This window comes from Hemibagrus wyckioides, linkage group LG25 (assembly GCF_019097595.1).
Source record: "Hemibagrus wyckioides isolate EC202008001 linkage group LG25, SWU_Hwy_1.0, whole genome shotgun sequence".
NCBI lineage: Eukaryota > Metazoa > Chordata > Actinopteri > Siluriformes > Bagridae > Hemibagrus > Hemibagrus wyckioides.
The window spans coordinates 11,999,175-12,020,185 of NC_080734.1; the positions used below are offsets into that span (position 1 = coordinate 11,999,175).

The 21,011-nt window shown below is 37.2% G+C and overlaps 1 protein-coding gene across 9 annotated transcripts in view; it reads left to right on the forward strand.

Annotated features, from left to right (window-relative positions):
* Positions 1-21,011, forward strand: part of lrfn2b (leucine rich repeat and fibronectin type III domain containing 2b) — a 124,802-nt gene that overhangs the window by 84,329 nt on the left and 19,462 nt on the right. For 8 of the 9 annotated variants that reach the window (XM_058379555.1, XM_058379553.1, XM_058379559.1 and 5 more), the window contains one exon: positions 1,420-1,521. The gene's annotated coding sequence lies outside the window, so the exon portion shown is untranslated. Of the gene's footprint in view, positions 1-1,419; positions 1,522-17,983; positions 18,112-21,011 lie in introns of all 9 variants that reach the window. The other variant, XM_058379552.1, reaches the window with a different exon arrangement.

The following is a 21,011-nucleotide window of genomic DNA, read 5'->3' on the forward strand; positions in this document are numbered from 1 at the left end:
GAAGCATCTGAAAAATGTTTAAAAGTGATTTGCCAGTATATATGTACAAAAGAACCATAAACAAAAGATAAGCAAATTATTTTAATTATCAAACTAAACACTGAATCAACTGAATCTGAGATCTAATACTGTACATATCATCAGAACAAAACCTTAGACTTGCTTTAGTCTTTGGTGTGGAACATTTCTAGTATTACAATCTGAAACTGAAATGAGCTTAACTGGGATTATATGTGATGAATTGAAAGTACTGAAAAAAGTCTATGTAGTTTGCATAACCATTTGCAAATCAAATGTATAAAAGCTGTGATTGCATAAGCATTTACATTCAGTGCTGTGAAAAACCTTAAATTAAAAAAACAGTGGCAACTCAAGTCATAAAATTAGTTGCATGAGGTTTACGTGTGTGTAGTTAAAGTGGCACATGATGCCAATATAAATGTGTTCCAAGCCGACTAGAGTCTGACAGAAATCATACCCAAACTGCAGAGCATCAGGGAGGCCTAGGACAGGACAAACGTCTAGAAATGCAGCAATTATTGTTTTATTATTATTATTTTTTTTTTAAATCTGTCCAAGACCTTTAAATCCCAAACAGCCACAACCAGGCTGTAATTCCAAAACAGTGTGTTATGAATGGCCAAAAATATTGAAGTGCTTATAACTGAATGTCCAATATAAAGGGGGTTTGAAGTCAATATCTAATGCATGGCACATTGCCTAAATAGATTTTAAGTTCGCAAAACAAAAGCAAAAACATCAAGTAAACTAACCTATTTCGAAGTAAGATATAGATCTTTTGGAGTACATAGAGATCAGGAGCTAGGATGGGTTTGGGAAAGAAGCTTGAGATGGATAGAGCTGTGGAGAGCTTTTTTTTAGGAGAGATTTCTTACACAGCTAAACAATGGACTATGCCAGTTTTCAGTTCAATATTCTTAAATAAAACATTTTCCAGCAATACAGGTTGACTTTTTTTTTTCATTCTGACTCTATTAATATCCTTCGCAGCTTAATTTCACATGAATCATTGTTTTGAGTGCATTTTAAGGTTTGATAGCTCAAAATCCTATCGAGTTCATCAGCTGAATGAAGGGTCACTGATTCATACATAGAAGAGTAATTCTGGATTGTCATCGATGAAAGATTTCTTCTGCTTCACAGTGATTTTAGAGACATGAGCGTGTCATTTTCTTCTGCTGTTTACCTTCTTTATGACAGAGAATTACAGTGCTGCATAAATGCCTTTCCTCTATCCTTTTTTTTCTCTTCTGTTTCATAGTTTCTGTCAGCTCAGTGATCTTGGATGTTAGTGCAATAAATCAGCTGAACATGGGCTGACAGTTCTGGGGGATTTTGTGAAGAATGTTTATTCAGATAAAACACTGATATGACATTTCTCTCTTCTCGTTTGTCAAGGTTAGTGATCCATCCTACAGCGCAGGTTGGAGGTAATTGGGATTTAATTGACAGTCCTCGAAGACAAGCCTGAACCTATGGCACAGCAGCAGTACAATACAGGTAAACACCTAGAGAATTGTGTAATTTCTTTAAATTCAATTTTCAGTGCCCTAAAACAGCAGTGTAATCTTTTTCTTTAGTTGTTTCCCTGATAGAGCACTAATAAGCTCGTTAGCACTATATTTCTAGGCCTATTCATCAAGCCAAACTCTTGTGCTTTTGTCCCAGGATTATATTACTTAAGAATATGAAAAATTCTTTTACATCTTCAACATACTTTTAATATTAAGTCAGGAAGTCAAACATTTCTGAAAGCTCTAAATTCACAGTAAATGTCATTAAATTATAACAGCCATGACTGAAAAAAAATGTGAGCAACTTGCACAATTAAAGCTTTAGGGCATTAGGTTTTTTTTATTTGTTAAATGAAGAAAAAAAAGATTGCTAAGACAGGAGACAAAAAAAAACTCAACTTTAGGCATTACAGTAGTTAGATTGCCTAGTGATGAATAAGAACAGCAACCAATCAGCTGAGAGAGAAATGAGATTTTAGTCAGCTAGTTAGTTCTCTAGATTTGATATCATTTGTTTCAAAATGTTATAGTCAGCATTTCTAAAGTGGGTACGAGTATAAAGTCAGAATTTAATACTGTATGTGTCTGTAAAAAAAAAAATTCCATATATTGGAAGTACTAGTCTAATATTAACCACATGATATGTTGTGTAGTTGAGCTTTCCATCCAGATGTTATCTATGTTTCCAAGGTAATGGCAAGTTAGAGGAGATGAACAGCTTTGAGTAGAATGTCTATGATGTGAATTTACTATTATATGCTTCCTGGATTAGAATGCTGGTTTTGGAAATATATATTCATATACATAAACAATCCAGTGCTGTAACTGCTGCTAATTTACTATATATCACAATACAGTGAAAAAAAGTATTTGACTGTACATATACAGTGAAATTAAATATTAACCTGTTGTACAAAATCCTCCAAAAAACATTCTGACAAAAGTCAAAGATGTTTATATCACACAGTTGTTAAAGCCCACACTTATGTGCCAAATTGGAATGAATTCGGAAAATATTTTGATCATTAAAGCCATTACACTAAAAATAGCTGGCGTGTGTTAGATGACTATTGAATAAGCAAGTTAGTGATACAGTAAAGGGCTGCCATTAGTTTTCAGTTTGTTGGTTTAAAACTCCATGAAATAAGGTATTAAAACCATTCACATTATTATACAGACTAATGGTCCAGTTCTGCATTTAATCTTAAGTATTTTATTTAATTTATTCTTATTATTGCTCCAAGATCCTTTCCTGCAGTGATTATCCACTGTAGTGAGAGTGGATTTTTGGGAGCGTTTCCAGGTTTTATAAGCACACGAGGCTTACAGGTTCTACTTCAGCACTTCCAACAGAACAAAATCCCAGCAATTTTGTGTTTTCTAAAAGTCTTTAGGTTTCACATGGACCAAATTTGCCCTGCTGTTTTAAGACATATCCGTGTGGAATCCGTTTATTGAAAGGCTGAGCTTGGCTTTCTTCCACTGTTTCTGGAGGGTTGCAAGGGATTGTCTGACCCTGATCACTTCAAATCCTGCTGATCTGGAGCCTAAGAAGTCAGGCTGTTAAATGGAGGAAACTGATCCTTTCATTTGTGCTTTACAGGTCAGACATCAGCAGGCTAGTGAGTACAGATGGCTAGCAAAGCCTGTAATATTGGTCTAAAACAAGCACTCAACTCTATACATATATAGATATCTATAGACAGCCAAACTTTACAGGAAGCAGTATTTTCATGCCACGCTAATGAATATGTTACAGTTTAATCCTAGTAAGTGAGAGGTGAAGTCATTAGGCATGTACATTTTGAATTGAGACTGGAAACTAATTATGGTCTGTGGTCATTAAGAAAGCACAGTACACTCTAATTAGTGCTGAGTTTCACCTGTCGGCTCTTAGTGCTGACTTCTGACATAGCTGTAATTAATACCTACTGCAGAGTCTTGAGGCTGTTCAAAGATTTGGTACAGGAAAAAGAAAGGTTATTTAAGCTTCATAAATTAGATGTGCTGAGAAAACCCCAACAGTTTAACCAGAGCAGGTGGGATTTGGAGCCAGCAGGAATCTCTGCCAGTTTGAATGACTGTATAGAAGAAAGTACTTAAATGAAAGTCTGTTGAAAGTAGCAGCCTATTTCAAACACAAGGGTGCAGTTGCTAGGATTTGCTAAGTGATTATTTATTTACTAGAGAAGGTAGAGAACTGATAGGAACAGTTTTCAAAGGAATATTTGTTCAAGTGAGATCATATTTCTGGATGTCACTTGTTAGCACATTTGCCTCACACCTTCAGCATTGGGCATTCAATACCACCACCTCCCTGAGTATGCAAGTTCTTCTAGTCTTTTGGGGATTTTCTCTGGGTATGCTGGTTTTGATTAAAATTTCTAATGTAGACACTGGCCCTCAGAAGTAGCTTTATGAATACACTTTAAAAAAAAAAGGTTTCATCAGACGTCCTGTTAGCTTATACTAAGACAGTTAGCATTAACAGTTATCTTTTACAAATATGAAATAAACATCCTCTCAGAAAGTATTTTAGGTTAGCTAACTGGCTAATAGTCTAAGCCGTGAAAATTTGTAAATCAGTGATGAGTTCACAGCTAGCTAGCATAATCAGTGAAATTGGCTTACATTCGAAATGCAACTTAATAATTCTTCCAGAAATGGCATTGTTACCATATTTTAGTTAGCTAATTAGCACTCACACTTCAACTTACTTGGTATTTGTAGAACAATCAGCTATCATATTGTATTTTGTATATTCAGTAGTGTCTAGCACATTCTTTGTAAACAAAGCATGTAGATTTCATGAAGAATCCAAATAGAAAAAGCAACTAACAGTGCAGAGTGGTGAGGTTAAAATTAGTAATAATAGTCATAACTGTCCAAACACATTCTCAGTTCAGGGTGTTGGTTGCTCAGAGCTGCATCTCTAATAAAATAGAGCATGTATAAAATAGAGCATCTCTATGATAAAGCATTTGCAGTCAGACATTTATAGCACCCTAATAGAAAAACTCACATATGTGGCCAGTCTATTATTGAAGAAAAATAATGATTGTGTCTCTCAGACAGGTGTTCTGCAAGATACAATTAAAAATTAACATCCTACTGTGCTTAGTGACATGTATAAAAATGATGAGCACGTCCAATTAACCTTGATTTTTAATCAAGATGGCAAAATGAATAAAGATCTTAGAAACCTAGAGAGCATGAGTGCTTCAGTAGCTTTCACAAGACAGCAGGAGGGTGAAGAGTTTGTGTGAAGTGTGCTTGGGGTCATCCACAATGCAGGTGACTTTGCAGATGCACCATGTGGTGAAAATGTCTGTGATGGAGAGAAGAGACCCTGATGACGATCACAGCAGTCCTCACTATCCACTGCAGGGTCTTAATCTGAAACGGTGCAATTTCGAATCCAGGCAGTAATGCATCTGCTCGGTACGTTCTCTATGGTCCCTCTGTAGAATTTGTTGAGGATGGAAGTGAGAGATGGCCTTTTCAGATATAATATATAAAAATATAATAGCATTTACAGAATGTAGAGATGCTTCTGGGCTTTCTTGGCTATAGAACTGGTGTTGAGGGACCAAGTGAGGTTCTCCACCAGGTGAACACCAAGGAATCTGATGCTTTTGATGATCTCCACGGTGGAGCTGTTGAGGTTTAGCAGAGAATGGTTGCTATGTGCTGTCTTGAAGCAACTGTCTCTTTTGTTTTGTTCATGTTCAGAGACACTTTGTTGGCTCTACACTAGGCTGTTAGCCACTGAACCTCCGCTCTGTATGCACTCATCGTTCTTGCTGATGAGACCCACCACAGTCGTGTCATTGGGGAACTTGCTACACAGTCGTGAGTCAGCAGAGTGAACAGCAGTGGGCCGAGTGCACAGCCGTGGCAGCCCCAGTGCTCACTGGGTGGGTGTTGGAGATGCTGATCCTGATCCATACTGACTGTGGTCTCCCAATTACGAAATCCAGGATCCAGGTCTGAGAGGGATGTTTAATCCCAGCAGCCTCAGTTTCCAATCAGTTGCTGAGGAATTATTGGTTTGAATGCTAGACTGAAGTCTATGAACAGCATCTGAAAATGTGTGTACTTTTTATGCAGACGGGTGAGGGCCAGATAGAGGTCCAAGGTGATGGCATTGTCTGTTTCAATCTACTAGTAATTTACCACCCTGTACATATGTAGATAGACCTAATTAAAATGCCTGTCAGGTTCTGGGTACAATGTAGCTTGTAATTTATATGAAATGAAATTAGTGAAATGAAATGTAGGGGTTTTAAGATTGATATACAGACACAAAAGAGGGTCTAAAGAGCCGATGGTGTTATATTAAAAAAACAATCTTCTTCTTCTGAAGTCTTCTTCTGAAGTCAGTGTCCGTTACTGCTGGATATAACCTTTACTCAAGTAAACGAGTGGCTCTTATGGAAGAATGTTTGATCTTGGACCTTTTATAAGTGAATTTTAAGTCATTCTGACCCTGATGTACCATTTCATGTCCAGTTTTAGATGAATATACTCTGATGTTTTTGCTTTTCTTGAGAGAGAGAGAGAGAGAGAGAGAGAGAGAGATGGATAAAATGCTTCAAAAGTGATCCTCCAGAAAATATCATCAGCAAGATGCTGAAGTAATCCACAGCACAATTCCATTAAAGCTTCCCTCTTTAAAAGTAATTGCAGATCGATTTTGTTTTAAAAGAGGAGCATTTAGTGTAATGCAGAAAAAAATCACTTACACATGGGTGAAAAAAGGATGAGTGTGCACATCCACAGGCTCTATTGTTCTAATAATGCTCTTTAGATAACGAATCTCTGGAAAATTTTCAGTGCTTCTTTTCAATTTTTTCAATTCAGCCGATTGTCTTAGACTCATTTCTACTATGGGACAAACCTGAGGCTTATACTTCATCCTTGTGTTTCTGCTTCTTTCCTTTGAAAAGAACTTGTTTCGTCTTTTATATATGCTTAGTTTTGTGAAGCCATGGTAGGTCATTGGTTCAAGTATCATGAGGTTGACTGTTGATGTTAGAGGGTTGTCTACCATTTCTTCCTCTGCTTTAACCCGTAACTGCTCTGGTGTGACCAGGAGGCTGACTCTGAGTGGATGGACAAAATGAGCTGTCTCCTTTGGCTTAAGGTTTACATTTTCAAAGCTAAAATTTCCTAGCAGTAACACCATAGTCATATCTGTAATATAAGTTTCTTAGAGTGGCATCTGCAGTAAAATAGAAACCTTATGCTGAAGTTTGAAAGCCAAATTTTTCTGGGTTATTTTTTTTTTACGTAAAGCTTACTAGATTCTAATAAGATTCTCTCTCTTGTTTCCTCAAAATTGTTGTTTTTGAGTGTGAGTCCCAGGTGATAGACAAGACTGAGTTTATAGCTAGAGGGATGCCAACGACTGATGCTGACTCTCAAGTCAGCAGATTTGTCGTTCACATTGACTGATGGCCTAACCTATAAAGCCTGCCTGACTGGACTTGTATTATAACCTTGAAAAGATTTCTCTGTTCATCCAAGATTAAGCATTCATTTTGCTAAATAGTTGGATATTTGTCTGATATTTAATCTCTGTACAATCTCATGTCACAAATATGAGCTTAGGTGATGGCTGTTGGAGTCTGGACGTATGAACTGATGTGAACAGATAGTATTATAAATACATGATGAAAGGTGTATCAGATCCTCCATAAAGATGGATAGATAACTTCTAAAAGATTTTAACACAGGTCAAGTAGCTTTGCCATAAGGTACAGCATATACATGAATAATTAAAAAATTCAAGCAGTGTTGAATCAGTGATACCTTTTAAAGATGTACAGGATGGCACCTGACCTACTTTTCTTCTATTGATAATCAGGTCAAGGGGGAAAGTGTATGATGTGTCTGAAAGGAGTTGACTGGCTGAGTCTCAACCTGTGCCTGTTTTATATTCATGTTTGTGGCATGTCTTAATGTGGAAAAGCATACAGATCTTGATCATTCCTTCCCTGATTCCATTCCTCTCTTTTGCATTGCTGTAGTGTCTGAAAGCTGTTTCTCTTCCTCACCAGAGATACTGCCTTCTTTCTTTGGGCTAAAAATAAGTAACTGTAAGGGTTCATCTTAGCAGAAGTGGTGGAACAGTGTGAAAAGTTCAGGTGTGGTAACTGACCAACCCAAAATGACCCTTTTCAGTACACTGTTAAACAAATTCCATTCCACTCCTCCTGCCACCTCCCATCTTCTGTGAGCAGTTGACCTGACTATCGTTTGAAGGTTCTTTAAAAAATTCATTTTTGTGTGAGGATTACTTGAAAATCACATTTGCAGTTGCAGCATGCTTTAGGTGGCTTCATAAAAAATGGAAACTTGTTTCAAATATCAAAACGAAATTCTGCTCTTTGTAAATTAGCAAAAGTTAAATCTGCATCGAAATTTATATTATGTGCTTTTCTTTCCTTTCACCTTCCATATTGAAAATTGAAATAATTCTGAATATATATGGAGCTTTGGAGCTACTCACTCTGACAATATAACATTAGGAGCTAATATTTGAACATGTTTGTGAACTTTTTATGGATTTAAACATTTTTCTATATATTTCTTTTTATATAAAAAGACTTGTGACTGCTCTATAATGTATCGGTATCACTGATAGTGTCAAATTACTGTGTTTAGTACAATAAGATTAGTGTAGTATTGTTTGCCTGGAATTAAAGCACTGCTATTTTGTTGTACAATTATATAGCTAGTTATAGCAGAGCAAGTTTAGAATTTCTCTTGAAACAAATCTGCTGTTTCACTTTTGTTTCTATTCTCCTGCTCTGATTAGCTTAACTTAACAATCAATCAGAAAAAGTACTTTTTATCACCAACATCCTGATTGTTTCATCTGCTTAAGGGACAACTAGTTACTACTATAGCTGAGAGTTGGACCCAGATGCTCAATAGCCAAAGAAAAATGTAGAAATACTGCTTTTTGCAATACTCACCATTCTTTCTCAGTGTAGGATCTTTCTGAGGGATTAATCTTCGTTAACTGAAGCCTAACCAGTTTTTCAAAGTTTGTGTATTGGTTTGATTACAAGTTTGGTTCTTCTGTGTGTAATTTGAAAAGCTTTAATTTTGCCGTCGTCCTTCTTTTTACGCCTGGTCTTCGTCTAAAAGGGATTAGTTTATTTGAAGCCCTGAGCAGAGTGTGTGGGTTTCTTCACTCCTTTCTCCTAGTTACTGTTTTCCTTGGTGCTAAAATGTGCAGTGCTTTCTAATCCTTGCCAATTGTAATTTCAGTCGTCATGCAGGCAGTTAAAGGGAGTGGGTGGCAGTACACGGAGGAACACTCGCTCTTCTGGGTGTGCTATTCATCTTGGGACAAAAAAGAGTGGGCTTCCCTTATGTATGCTTTTCAAACACACCCACTATAAAACACACTCATGCACACTGTGCTTAATAATAATACATTTGATTTTATGTAACTCAGTCATTTACGGTCCGTAAACAACATTTCATAACATATATAGTGTGTAACATGGGAAAGTGGGGCAATGCTGTCAAGGAAGACTGAGCTAGGTAGCAAAAGGAGGTTTAAAATTATGCATATTCACAAGTATAAAAACATTTAAAGCTATGCATATTCAGCAAAATGCAGCTTCTAGTCTTCACCATGCTTCATAGGAACTACAAATTTAACCGTTTGGCTGAGCACAGCACTTACATATTTTTGATGACAGAAGGTAACTGCATACAAGAAAACCCCCAAAATCAACTGCACAATATGGTGATGGTGAAATTATTGTTATTGTTATTGGCTATGTGTAATACTTTTGCACTTGTTTTTGTTTTTCTGCACTGATTCACTTATCTGAATATTAAATAGATAGATAGATAGATAGATAGATAGATAGATAGATAGATAGATAGATAGATAGATAGATAGATAGATAGATAGATAGATAGAGGTAAACATATACAGAATGATTACTTATGAACGTGGGAAATCTGTGTGTCACTTTTAGGTACTTCATCTTATTAGAGCTGTTTATGATGTCGGATGTGATCCCTCATTTATTCTCGATCATCTCTGCAGTACATGTCCACTGTTTGAGAGTCTCTGCAGTACTTATGCCTCAGGAATTGCTGTGCCGCAGCACATTGCCAAGCATACGCAGAAGAGCTGAGGATAATTATGGATAATTGCTGTGGGAGAGATGGCTCTGCTCATTACTCAGTGACCAGCAAGGGTGGAAGAACAGCAAATGAGTGAGAGAGGGGAAAACAGAGAGAGAGAAAGAGAGGTGGGGGGGGGTTGACTTAGTGTTACTGACACACAACAGCAGGAATTTCACTCAGCCCACAAGTTCCCATATGCTCCTCCTCACTATTGGCTTCCAGTTCTAAGTAACCAGCTTTCAAATGTCTGCTACTGGAAGACTTAGTAAGCGTTTGAGTTTGTTTGAGAGAGTCATGACTTTTATCTGAGACATGTTAGACAGTTATCAGGCTTTTCGTATCATCATTTTCTTCTCCATCCCTACATTCTCTGTAACTAACCTTTGAGCTGTCACCAAGTTTGTCCACCTTAAGAGGCAGGTCTTATGCCCTAACACCACAGTGTCTCTGAGACTGTGCTTCTGTTTCCTCCTTTAATAGCCTGCCAAGAAATACACACACACACACACACACAACCACACACACACACTTGTTCTTCCTCTTGTTAGGGTTTGTCCTCCTCAATGTGTTTGCTTGTATTGGCACCTGGCTGTCTGTATTTTGTGTAATATGACCTTAGGGACTATGGGCTGTACTCAGGGGTGAGTAAGGTATGCATAGTTACCAAACTGTGCATCAATATTCAGACCGGACAAATAATTATGGACTTAATTCAACTCAGACAAATAAACAAGTTATAAAAACTTGAAGTGAAAAATACCGTCTGCGAGACAAGGGTAATAAAAAATGGAGAAACAGGAAAAAGGGATGCACAGCAGAAGTAAACAAACAAGCATGCAGGAAATCATATTTAACAGATAATCCAGAGGGAAGTAGTGTTCAAGAAAGCATAAACTGGCTACAGTACATTGTAGCCTACAAACATGTCTGCCAAGGATTCCAAACAATGTGTTCTTATTGACTAATAGTGGAGAAATATATTCTGCAAAATATTATTACATACGGACTTGGCGAAGTGAAACTCGAGCTGATTTTCCAGTTTGTTGGTTATTAGATGGTAAACTGACAGCTCAGTGTATATGAATGGAATTTGTTTGAGCCCAATATAATTGAAAAATTTCAGAGAGACTGAAATGTAAAAGCTCTTTATATAGCCTACATTTTTAATAAATAAAGTATTTATTATATGTTTAAAAAGAGCTTTATTTGATCGGTCTTTTGAAAATCTAATTATTTTCAGTATTAATTATATTTAGCCTAAAGCTGCCTTTCCCTCCTTTTTTCTGCTGCTATTGATCTTGTTCTATTGGTGGTGTTATATAATAGTCTAATGCTTATTATAAGGAGAAGCAACAGTCTTATAATAAAATGCCTGTTTCAGGGCTATTAATTTATTCACTGTGAAGTCAGATTACCTAAACTTTACCATGTGAAGGGCCAAAGATGATTGATCAAGAAACTAAAATGACACCTGCTAATGTTTTTTACATCACTGTTGCAATTGCCCCAAGAGACACTGTAGCTTTCAAACTTGGCTGCTAAGGCTTCCAAATCCTGAACAAACCTGATAACTGATCAAACTTCTAAAATACCAAGCTTTATTCTCTATGATCAATTATCTAGTTATGGTCTTCATTCTCTGGTATTTAAATCTAGTCTTCTCTTGTTTTGCCCATTTGTTAATCACTTGATCACTGCCTGTTTATACCGACTTTAACTTTGCACCACAATTTAGATCTGTTTTTAAAGTCATTTTCTTGCACCTCCAGTTGTTTCTGCTGCCTGACACTGTTACTTTACCAGCCACCTCTTGATGAAAATTAATGGACGATGAGTGATTGTCACATTCCACATAAAAAGCCCTTAATGCATACAAAATTTTCCATTTAATTAGCTGATTAAAATTCCAGTACAAATGTACTTAAGGGTCAGATCTTGTGCAAAGGCCTCTAATTGAATAGCCCTGGTCCAGTGCATGGACTTGCACTTCTGCACTGTACTTCATGCTGACTGCTTTCTCCATGGAATTGAGCCTTGGGATTGCAATGTGGTTTTATGCTTTATCGTATATATGTCATAGAAAGTGCAGCTCTCATAACTCTTCTTCCTCGCTGAGACAACACAATCACACTTCCCTGACCTCTCCATGCTCTCTCCATCACTCCTAGTGCAAACGTACTGTCGGCTCTGAAAGTCTGAACTCACTACCCAGTGCTGATTTTTATTAGTTTTACAGTTAATGACACTTGTCAAACAAACCTCATCACTCTTCACTAATATCGTTTCCAAACAATGTGTTCCTATTGACTGAAAGCAGAGAAATATATTCTGCGAAATATTACATACAGACTTGGCGAAGTAAAACTCAAGCTGCTTTTAAATGAGTTGTGTCTTGTGGGTACAAGTTGCAGTACAAAACACAATTGTCAGCTGGATTTTCAAGTTTACATGGAGTGTACCAGAATTTCTCTCTATCTGATGGTCTCCAGTGCAACATGTATAGTTTTTATGCTGGCTGAAAGTAAACGTAGAAAAATAAAGGTGATAAAATAAAGGTTAAAAGTTCTCAAACCTTTGAACTAAAGCTGATTATGAAGCTAGCAGCTTCATATAAAAGTGAGCAAAAGCTCAGATAATCATAACTTGCAAAATACTAACAAGCAAAGGAAGCTGAAAGGTGAATGCTAGCTTGCCAACTGTCATTATTAATGGCTAGGTTAGCAAAGGAAGGATTGGGTCCTGATTCTCCCTGCATGTGCCATTATGTTTCTTTCTAAGTTAATAGAACATGCTGGGAGTCTTGGACAGAAGGTTGTCTATCATATATGCTCATGACAATAGTAAGCCATGTCCAGCTAAACATTTCCCAGCTCCACCTCTCCAGCATCTTCAGTTGGTGTTTAAAAAGTGTTTTTATCACATATGTTTTTGTTTCTTTTTGTTTATTTATTCAAAATTTGCTTGATGTTTAAAATAACACTCAGATTTTTAGATTATAAAGAAAAAATAATGATATAAAATAATGATGATAATCCCGACTGTTATGTCAGCAAGGAAAATGATTGACCAGGAAGCATCATTAAAACAGTGCACCTGCACCTTTCATTGGCAGAATAACAACAGGCTTAGTGGCTAGCTGTAGAAATGAACTAGCCTGGGTGACTGCCAAGGGGGAACAAAAACCAGACTTCTACTGGACAGCAGACACAAACAAATTTAAAACAACATGCTGTTATAACACAAACTCACATTCTTTAACTAACAATCAACAGTTAATTTAACGAAACACAGACTTCAAAATAACAGGCAGCCACAGAAGCTCACAGGTATTCAAATTAGCGCCAGCTTTACTGAGCCTCAACAACACTACAATACTACAGTATATTCCTCATATCTTAACCCTTGGACATCGTTTCCCTTTTCTTAGTGACTTATTCCACATGATCTCTAAGCTTTTAAACACATTTATTATATCTTATTTAACACACACACACACACACACACATATATATATATATATATATATATATATATATATATATATATATATATATATATATATATATATATCATTTTTTTTAATTGGCAGACTCCAGTGGAGCTATATCACTTTCTGGCAATACCACTGTTGGATTTATTCAAACTCATTACAACAATATGCTTCTGTTCCCTAATGGTAATTTCTGTAGTTTATTGGATAATAAATCAACTTTTAACTATATGCTGCCATTCTTGTATCCTTTTCCCCCTGTTGAGCTGCTTGCTAAACATAAAAAAAGAAAGAAGCTTAACAAGCAGCCAGGCATTACAAAGCATGCTGCGAAGTTCATCGATCTTCTCCAGGCAAATAAGTTTTTTCCCCACTTATAAAAGTCTTATCTGCTAGAGCAAGCGACCTTGCCGAGACTTAGTGCGCCTTAGGAGTTGATTGACACTGAGATATCACGTCAGTGAGAGCCTCTGGGTGGAAACCCCCAAATCTCTCGTCTCCAAATGAAAAGGTTATGTAACTTATCAGATGAGTGAAAATATGTTTTGCTTCTCGTTTTTGATGTTTTTTTCTTTCTTTTTCTTTTTCTTTTTTTTTTTGGAAAACCCAGCCAGATAAGATCAGCAATTTTTTTACTCCCATGCGTGAGCACAGTTTAACAGTTTTATGAAAAAGAAAGACTGAAAGAAGTTCAGATTGTGTTAAACCTAATATCATATTATCATCTGTGTGGGAACAAGTGCAACATTAATGGCACTCATATGAGACTTTTGACATATCAATAAAAATGTTGCTAGTCAGCGTTCAGCTTCAATAGCAAGCTCTACTGTACTGGTCCAGTCATGGTACAGTGTTTTCCCCCAGAGACTTCTGGACCAAGTCTGATGGGAAAAGTGGGCAGTCAATGCTCAGTTCCATTTCCATGGTTACAGGGACATCTTTGATTGCTTGAGGTATGGTGTGGTAGTGTTATAACAAATAATCACCTTTTTACCAGCCGTTATGAAGGACATTGTTCCTGGAACAGCACTGAAGTTATAATGTTTTGTGTCCTTCACATAAAATACATTGGCTACAGCTATTTTTTCCAAAGTTGGGCATGTTTCAAATGCTACAAAATATGTTGCTCAAGTCTAATGGATACCACACCTCAATTATAATCATTTCTTCAGAAATCAGAAATATGGTGGTGGTACATCAATACCACCATCAATACCACCATCAATTGGGCTACTTTTTATTCTCAGAGCCTGAGCTTCTTGTCAAAATTGAATGGGAAATCGGGGATATTACAGGGGGATATTACTCAACATTACTTTGCTAAACAATATTATGTAGCCTATATTGTAAAAGTGTGTTACAGGTTTGACTGTTCTCAGCTGAAAAAGGTCACTGTGGCTGCAGGTTTTTGTTCCAACCTAGAAGAAGCCACATCTGACTGTACCTGTATCTTTAATTAACTATTACAGGTGGTCCTTGTTTGGTTAGAATGAAATCCTGCACCGCAACCCTAGTGTATTATGTATCCAGTATCATGATATAATTATTTTTGGCATACTGAGCAGCCTGCATTTTCACCAGTGATGTATTAGTCTTGTAAAAAGAATCCTGGAGTTTTTGGAATTAATTTTAACCACATGCTTGCAACCTGGTTTGTGTGCATGTGAGCATGCAGGAGTACTTTATCAACTTTATATATTTATTCATCGAGGAAGACCAGCAGGTTGGTATGACCTTTGTTACCCCATATCTCTCACCCTCATTACAGACAGACAGACACACATACACACACATACTAGTGTTGATGGGGATTGATTCTAGGTCTTATCAAAAAAGAAATAATGTGTAAATGTAAATGACAGACTAGTGGAATGAAGGACAGAAGTGATGGAAGTATTGGGCCTTGACATCTCTAATAATAAGAATCATTATTATTATTATTATTATTATTATCATTATACACTCTAATGAATATAGGGTCACTTGTGAAGCAGCTGATAAAATGTAACCTCATTACTTGTGTGTGGATGTGCGTGTGTGTGCAGTGCATTCTAATCCAGTGTGTATAATTGCAATCAGAGGTTGTGTCACCTCTGCATTCGCAATTAATCCCTAATTAAAGGCTATTAACACTTAAAGAGGGCGCTAAAGAGGCAGCGGGCAGGTAGAAGACGAATGATTCCAACCAGAAAAGGAGAGAAAAAGAAGAGTGTTTTCTTTCACTCAATAAGCCAAACGAGTTTACTGTCACTGCTGATGAATGAGCGCAGTGTGGCGAGTACACTCCACTCAGTCACGCAGGCAGCACCACAGTGAAAATGAGACACTGAGCACAGACCAGCTAATGGCTGTGGCTAACAATATACCTAGCTACTGTAGCGTGTAGCCTTTAAATCTTTTATATATGCAGCGTAAATATACAGTAAAACTAGAAATGAGGCATTTTGAGTAGTAGAAGTGTTGGTACATGATTGAGTGTCCATACAACTACAACGACACATGCTTTCAGTAGATTTAGTAGCACATGGATTATTAGTGATCATTAGATTATTAGTATTATTGACATTTTTGTCATAAATGAGGGAAAGACACAGCTATAACATAGCCAGAAATATTGTGTCTAAACTATATTGTGTGTCTAAACTAATATCTTTCAAACATGTTTAGTTTACACTCAGCTCATTACAAACCACTTGATGAGTTCTTCAGCGTTTGAGAGAACATGGAAGACATTGCTGTAGTTCTCACTCAGCTTATGGCAACCGGAAGCACAAAGTCATGTTGTGTGTTTTGGTTCATCTTCCGCTCTAATTTTTTTTGTTTGTTTATTAATACACGTGTCTTTGTTTTCATTCATGTCTTGTCTCCGCCGCGTCTGATTATTTTTTGTTCCCTGATTGTGTCCTTTCCCCTTCTATTTATTAGGGTATTTAAAACCTTGTGTAGCGCCTCTTTGGTGTAAAGTATCAATGTTCTATCATTATGATTGTGCTATACTATGTAGTGTGTCCCTGTCCTTGTTACCTGTTTCTCGGTTTGCTCTCGTGTTTTTGTCCTCAGTCCCTGTCCCTCTGTTTTCCGTGTTCTCGCCCTATCCTGTAAATGTCCGTTTGTTGATCGCTTGACCTCTGACTGTTCACTGGATTTCTATTTAGCCTTGAGTTTTTAATTGTTTGCCATTCAAGTGTGTTTAATAAAACCTGCACTTGCATCCGGCTCTGGGTTTTAACCCCTGCCTCGTGACAGACCAACCTCTGTGTCTGCCTCGTGACACTGTGTAGCCCTAATGTAATATGATTTGCAAATGTCTAAAACTATGAGTTTTAAATTGTTTAAGGTGGACTTAAAGTATGGATGAATTCAGTTAACTAGACTGTTTGACTGAGTATATAGGAAAATGAATACTTCCCTTTTGATTTCCAAGAAAATATTTGAAATATAGCATTGAAACTGAGTTGATAGAATTGATATTGTTTTCAACACAAGATAAAATATCTGCCAAGTCTAATTGTAAGATCTTGCATCAAAATTGGTTTTACAGTACATTTAATAATATTCTTATGCATCCTTCCCTTTATTGTTTGTAAATTATTAATTTAATATATCCACTGCAATGTATAGACACAACACACTGAGCCAAATACATTGTGATTTTAAAGAAATATGTTCCCAGTTTTATAACCTCATAAAAAAAAATATCTGTGTCTCTAAGTCATTCTTCTGGCTGTTGGAACTAGGTGCAGTTAATTTACCAGTGTGGTCTTGTCAATTATAATATGTTATATGTTTAACTGTACAAATTTAATGATAATAGAATAATGCACTGTTTAACCGTGTGCATCATGAGAAATAGTTAGAAGGTGGTATTTTTGCAGTGTTATGTTACCTTGTCATGTTTCTAAAAAGTCAGATTTTACTGTACGTTGATAGGCACAATGCCTAATGTGACACCTCCTTCCCTTTCTATAAATCTGACCTAGACACATAATTAATCATGAATGAATCATGAAGATGAAAGATTTTGTAAAACTTTTTAATACAAATTATATGTTTGCTAAAGTTTATGGCCACTGAAAGACAGAAATCCACAATCTCAATCACAAAGAAAGTGAAATTCTTTTTTTGCATATCTCAGCTTGTTAGTAAGCAGCTTGACGATGCTTGAACCCCGTACTCCTGAGCAGTAACCAAAAGCCTTAACTGTCATAAAACCGGGCTGTGTATCGGCTCAGAACTCAACTCATTTCGATGTCAATGGTGTTAGTGGGGACTCTGTACCACTAATCAGAATTTCAAGCCTCAACAGCTCCAATCTGCCACAGTTAACAATCTCTGGTCCAGCAGTTATGTCTCGTGGTGGATCTTGCTCATTGAACTGGTACAGTGTAATATTGAAGATCGTCATTCTTTTCTTTATCTAATTATTAACACCGCTAAGCAAAACTCCTTTTAACCATCGAAACTATAAATGTGTGATGTATCTAACAACATCTAAGTGTTGATGTTCGAAGTAGAAAGTTAGGTTAGGTTTTGAGTTTTGGAAACAGTGTCGTCGTTTTTCTCAATCCTACTGAAGATTCAATATTTTATATTTTCACTTGCTTTTATATATCAGATGCTCCCTGGTGAGAGGAGTTATGAGCACACTCCCTCTAACATCTGGGGATATTGAGTGCTTTCCTCTAATCCAGTTCCTCCTTAAGTTCAGTGACATTTCGAAGCAGCTTAACACGTCTTACAGCAACTTTTTTCATGGCTCACATGCTTTATGGGGCTTTTTTACATTTTTCTCTTTTAGCACAAAAGCGCTTACTCCCAAGCAAGGCTATCAGGCAGCAGAGGAGCATCATGGGAGATATGCAGCTGAGTGTTTCAAGCCTCTCTTGAAGAGATGAGATGCTAATGACCCTGATGTTCTGAGCTCAGGTACAATACACGATTGTGATCTCTGCTGATAACAGAAAGCTTGTGACTGGATGTTTTATACCTTGGGTATCATTTTTGGGAGCTATTGAGAGGAATTTGATGTATGGTATTGTTTTGATGATGGATTGACTTGATGATGTTGACATAATTATGATGGGTGACAGCATCTGGGTGCAGTGGCTTGCATTGCCATCTCACAGCCCTGGGGTCTGTGTGGGTTTGCTCTGGGTTCTCACATAAAAAGCTAGTTGGTGGTCTGGCTAAAATAAATTACCTCCAGTTGAGGATGAGTGTATGGGGTCATGCAATGGGCCAGTGTTCCATCCAGCATGTATTCCCACCTCACACCCAGAATAGGCTTCAGATCCATTGCAACCCTGCCAGGGTAGTGAAGTGGTTACTGAAACTGAATGAATGAGAAATTTGCACCTCTGTTAACCTCTGTTATCTCTTGTGTTCCCTCATCCTCTGTTATAGCAGTCTGTGTTGTATTTATTGGCCTACACCACTTGCTACTTAACCAATATTGATTTAGTCATTATGATAATCAACCATCCCTGTTTACTGAGAACATCAAGGAAAGTGAGTTTTTCTGTCTTTATCTCTTGCTTTTTCTACTTTTGTACTGTTTAAAGAAGCCCAAGTTGGAGATGGCAAGGCAAATAGAATTTTCCATTGTCATTATCACTTTTGATGTAACAGATATTAACTCTCAAGTTTAATGATAAGAAAAAGAATTTATCATGTCTCTCAAGCTGGTTGACAATGAAATAGAGTTCCATTCACTGCTGTTTTTATTTTTTTAATAGGAAAAAAGTGAGTGGCTGCAATATAAAATGATGTGGATTAGCTTCTTCTTAACTGGAGAGCAGTACTATAACTTTTTCAAGCTCCTTTTGATCCTGTTCTATCTGTGGCTGATAAAGTGCTTCCAGCCCAGTAGGAGGAGTGTGTGTGTGTGTCTGCACACAGATATCCACATCCCCGGCCTCAAATTAAACGGTCATGGAAGATTTGTCCATTTGCCAAAGCCTCCGTGTCCTTGCCTGTGATTTCTCGGTGATTTATGCTACATGGGAGGCAGGAACTGGCTTGTACTGGCCTTTCAGCAAATGAACCCATTTAGTCGTGAGGAATTATAGGGTGGCAGGCACTGTGTGTCTCTACAGCTTCCAGACCCTTTGCTTCTAATGGAACAACCTTAATTATGAACACGCTACAACAAATGATAGGTTTACTTTTATCACCTAAAAATTGACCTCTTTCAATAATCAAATATATCAGGAGACATTTCATGATGTTTACTGCATATCATGTTTGTCAGTACCCCATGTCTATAGGTATTGTTGCTCCCTTTTGTCTAACACTTGCTTGCTTATACTTAATTTTAATGAAGCATCATATAATCCTGTTATATATACAGTGTATACATATATATTTGTGTTATATACATATATGTTTGTGTGTGTACACTATATTTCCAAAGGTTTTAGGACACCCCACCGAATGATTAAATTCAGGTATTCCAATCACTTCCATAACAACAGGTATATAAAATTAAGCACCGAGGCATGCAGACTGCTTCTCCAAACATATGTGAAACAATGGCTTGCTCTCAGGAGCTCAGTGAATTTAAGTGTGGTACCGTGATAGGTTGCCACCTGTGCAATAAGTCCATTCGTGAAATTTCCTCACCACTAAATATTCCATGGTCAATTGTTAGTGGAATTACAACAAAGTGGAAGCAGTTGGGAACAACAGCAACTCAGTCATGAAGTGGTAGGCGACGTAAAATCACAGAGCGTGGTCAGCGCAGGCTGAGGCACACAGTGGGCAATAAGTCGCCAAATTTCCCCTTAGTTCCAGTAACAGGAACTCTTAATGCTTCAGCATACCAAGACATTTTGGACAATTTCATGCTCCCGACTGTGTGGGAACAATTTTGGGAAGGCCCCTGCCTGATAAAACATGACTGCACAACAGTGCACAAAGCAAGGTCCATAAACACATGGATGAGCAAATTTGGTGTGGAGGAACTTGACTGGTTGCTCCTGACCTCAACCTTTGGGATGAATTAGAGCAGAGACTGCAAGCCAGGCCTTCTCATCCAACATCAGTGTCTGACCTCACAAATGCGCTTATAGTGGAATGGTCAAAAATTCCCATAAACACACTCCTAAACCTTGTGGAAAGCCTTCCCAGAAGAGTTCAAGCTGTTATAGCTGCAAAGTGCAGGCCAAATTCATGTCAAACCCTACAGATTAAGAATGGGATGTCATTAAAGTTCATGTGCATGTAATGGCAGACGTCCCAAAACCTTTGGCAATATATTGTATATATAAAATAGCAGGCAGATGCAAATAAAAATAATAATTCCACAAGCGTGTTTAGTCCAAGTCAAATCTATTATGAAAATGAGAAACTGAAAAAAGGAATGGTGACAATGCTGGTATCATTTCTAACAGTGTGTATTTCCCAAGTGTCTTCCATAATGAAAGGGTTAATAATTAATTTGAAAAAAACCTATCCAGGTTAGGCAATAAGCACAGATGCAGATATGGACATTTGGAGAAACAGACAGTAATCATTGTGTTATACCCCTAACATTCACAGACCAACTACTTTATTAGGAACACCTACAAAACTGCACATTCATGCATTCATCCCAACAACCAGTCATGTGTAATGCATTAAATAATGCCGATACAAGTCAAGGGCTTCAGCTAATGTTCGCTTCAGAATGGGAACACCATGACAGCATAGTTTTTGGAGCTAGACAGGCTCATTTATGTGTGTGTGAATATTTCAGCAATCAAAAAAAACAAAAAAAATTTAACAATAACAAGCTATATTGACACTGCACTCAGTGCCTTCTTGCTAGGACACACATGACTAATGAA